The 4,025-nt window shown below is 44.4% G+C and overlaps 1 non-coding gene across 1 annotated transcript; it reads right to left on the bottom strand.

Moving 5' to 3' along the window:
- Window positions 1-353: 353 nt before the first annotated feature.
- On the bottom strand, window positions 354-428 carry Trnat-ugu (transfer RNA threonine (anticodon UGU)). Its single transcript has one exon. It is a non-coding gene; the product is annotated as a tRNA-Thr (tRNA).
- Between the last annotated feature and the right edge of the window lie 3,597 nt (window positions 429-4,025).

A 4,025-nucleotide genomic window follows, 5' to 3' on the forward strand; every position in this document is an offset into this window, starting at 1 on the left:
TTAGAAGAATTCTGTGGTGATCCATTGGACTACAAGCTATGTATCAGGCACTGGCCAACAATTCCAAAACTGGCCACTAGGAGACACAGCAGCCAGGTGACACCGCACAACAACTGCACCTCTTTCATATGCATCTATGTAGATAATCACCACTCAGTCCTCGTCCCCATTCTGCTCTGGCTCATTTTGTCATTGAACTATTTGTACTGTCTTGCCATATGGCACTCCATTGTACTCGTTATTCCTGGTGCCTGTTATCAGAAAATATACTTGTTCTAGAAGTTACAATGAAATGAACACCCTTAGCTGCTTACAGGCATTGACATATGTCAACGGGGACAGATGAAAATGCGTGCCCTGACCAGGACTCGAACCTGGGTTCTCCTGCTTACATGGCAGACGCTCTATCCATCTGAGCCACCGAGGACACAGAGTATAGTGCAACTGGAGTGATTTATCTCTGGCATGCCTCCCGCAAAACCCACATTCTCAATGTATTGTCCCGCACTACATTCGTAGTGCCCCTGCCCATTATAGTCATTACTCGTGGCGCGTTGCCGATTCCCGTAAGAGTTCGGGCACTGTTTGTGCATTAGCACAGAAGAAGAAGATGGTCAAGTGGCTGGTGAGCCTTTAACTATATATATATACTAAGATGATATCTGTTCTTTCGGACATATCCGAAAGAACAGATACCATCGATAACCATGCAGCTTGTTAGAATGAAATTACAATGAAATGAACACCCTTAGCTGCTTACAGGTGTTGACATACGTCAGTAGGGACAGATGAAAATGTGTGCCCTGACCAGGACTCGAACCCAGGATCTCCTGCTTACATGGCAGATGCTCTATCCATCTGAGCCACCGAGGACACAGAGGATAGCGCGAGTGCAGGGATTTATCTCTGGAAAATCTTTTGCGAAACTCACATTCTCAGTGTAATGTCCCGCATTACATTCGTAGTGATCCTACCCATTATACTCATTACTTGCGGCACGTAATGAGTATAATGGGTGGGAGCACTACGAATGTAGTGTGGGACAATACGTTGAGAATGTGGGTTTCGCGGGAGGCATGCCGGAGATAAATCCCTGCAGTCGCACTATCCTCTGTGTCCACAGTGGCTCAGATGGATAGGGCATCTGCCACATAAGCAGGAGATCCCGGGTTCAAGTGCCGGTCGGGGTACACATTTTCATCTGTCGCCGTTGACATATGTCAACGCCTGTAAGCATCTATGGGTGTTTATTTCATTGTAATTTCATTCTAACGAGCTGCATGGTCACCGATGGTATCTGTTCTTTCGGACGTGTCCGAAAGAACAGATACCATCTTAGTATATGTTCTAGAAGTGTTTTCATGTTGTATGTTACAACAAAACTTGTGACAATTGTGGGCATTTTCTGTGTTCATTTGCCAACCATGAACCCGGCACCCCAGGCTACCTCACCAGGTAAATCAATGAAAGTTGTGCTCTAACATTTCCTGCAACAGCAGTTAGACAGACAGAAATATCAGGAGACCTTGTTCTCCACATTGCTCTCCCAGTAGGCAGCTATGAATCCACTGCCATTCCCATCATGTGACAACAGCATTTCACCGCATTCCAGGTAACTCTTCCAGATGTGGTAAAATCCCTTTTCCTGCCGTGGATCTTGCCTAGTACATACCAAATTTTGTGCATATTGGCCCCTCTCATAAAACCTGTGCACCTCACCTTTGATGAAATGTGTGCTTTGTTATCTACCTACCTCCACAGCCACAGTCCTGTCATTGCATCCCGAGTGGAATTTTATTAGTGTTGTAAATAATCTGACCAATCATATCATGCATAGGAAGCTGAACTGCAGGGACCAACTAGTAAATACTGTTTTGTGACTCTGTACATAAGGAATCTTATGCCAAAGTGATGATTAAAGACACTACTATTTGGGGGTGGAGGCTCAGAATGAGGAAGTGGGTCAGTAAGCTCTACAATTGGAAGATCCTTCTGTGGAGGACATTTTAAAATTATTCCAACCCTTTGAAGTTTCCCAGGCCATAGGCTATCAGTAGGATTTTGGGGTTGAGGTGGCGGCTGTCATTTCAGAACCAGAACAGGAATCCAACCTAGCTGAGGCAGCTAATGTGGCAACTGCAGAGAACAAACACTGCTGCCCTATAGTTCAGTCTTGTACACAATGAAAGCAATCTCAGCACCCCAACTGGCATTTGTTTTCACCCCAACTGGCATTTATTTTCATCGTGCTCAAAATGTTTGAAAACATGTGAGAGGCAAATGCCCTGATAGATGGGCATGGTGTGAGATATGGCAGTTGGGAGGACATCTCGTGTCAGTCTTTTGTGCTTGTGGTAAACAACACATGCAATGTCAGGGCCAATTGGAACTTAATGTGATTTTGTTGGACTCCTCCAACTCGGGAGTATCACCTCAGGAACTGTTCATCACACTCACTTTGCGTGACAAACAAGTTCAGTCACAGGTCGATACAGGCACCTCTGCATCCCTGTTAAACTACCAAACGTATATCTAGCTAGGAGTGCCTCCCTGAAGTCCACAGTTGAGCACTTGGTAACATATAACAAACAAAGCATTCCACTTAAAAGACAAATCTTGATTGTGGTGTCATACATACAGATTTTATGCTACCTCACCTTCCTTGTGGTTCACAGCATGGATACAGAGAATCTTCTCAGTTTTGATGTCATTTACCTTTCGGCCTCAATAAAAAATACTCTGAGATCTTCTCTGAGGGTCATGGCAAAACAAGGAACTTTGTGGTGCACATCACTCTAAAGAAGTCAGCATGCCCCCACTTCTTCCATGTGCAACCCTTGCTCCTCGCATTGTGGAACACCGTCAAAAATGGACTGGACAGGTTGACAGCTTTGGATGTCAGTGAACCCATATCCATGAGTGAGTGGCGGACAGTGTCAGTTATCATAAAAAGCCATCAGGCAAACTGTGCCTGTGTGGAAATTTCAGGGTTACAGTTAATTCCTATACAATTCTCGATACATATCTCGTTTAAAAACCTGATGAACTTTTCTCTGCACTCATGGGAGGACAGGATTTTTCAAAAACTGACTTCTGTGAAGCTTACTTACAATTACCTCTGGATGAAGAATCACAGGAAGTCCTCATACTAAACACGCTACATGGGTTGTGTAGGTTCAAATGTTTAGTTTTTAGGATTGCCAGGGTCCTTGCCATTTTTCGAAGATTCCTTGAACAACTGCTGCAGTATGTCCCAGGATGCAACAAAATAACACTGTGGTGATGGGGTTCACAATAGCAGAAGACGTAAAAAACTTGCAGCAGCTGTTTCACACCCTCCAGTCCATGTGCCTCAAATGCAATCTTGAAAAATCAGTTTTTTTTCCCAACCATCAGTGGAATTACCTAGGACATTTTATCTTCCACAATGGTATTCAACCCACACAGAAGCCAGTCAAAGGAACTGTCACACTTCCCTGCTCAGGACTGTCAAGGAACTCCAGTATTTCTTGGGAATGATCACATATTACAGCAAATTCATCCCGAGTGTGGCATTGATTGCACACCTGCTAAATAATCTGCTGACAAAGGGCATCCCTTTTGTTTTGTCCAATGTGTGAGCAGGCTTTAAAGCAGGTCCTTATATTGGCCCCGTGCCTTGACACACTTCAACAAGGTAAACAGTTGGTGGCGGCAGCTGATGCCTCTGAACAGAACTTGGGTACTGTCCTGGCACATAGACCACTCAGAACATCCAATTGCTATCCTTCGACGACACTCAATGCTGCACAAAAGAGATATTTTGAGATTAATTTTGTGCTAAAGAAATTTCATGTTTTCCTTTACGGAATGAAGTTTCACCGCATTAAGGATCATAAGCAATTACTCTCCCTCTTTGGTCCAGCTGCAAAGCTACCTGAGAGGGCTCCCTATTGCCTCCACTGCTGGGCACTTTTTCTCAGCAGGTACTATTAGGAAATTCACTTCTGCAGTACCAAACAACATACTAATGTGGACGCCCTTTC

The sequence above is a fragment of the Schistocerca cancellata genome, chromosome 1, assembly GCF_023864275.1.
Source record: "Schistocerca cancellata isolate TAMUIC-IGC-003103 chromosome 1, iqSchCanc2.1, whole genome shotgun sequence".
Classification (NCBI taxonomy): domain Eukaryota; kingdom Metazoa; phylum Arthropoda; class Insecta; order Orthoptera; family Acrididae; genus Schistocerca; species Schistocerca cancellata.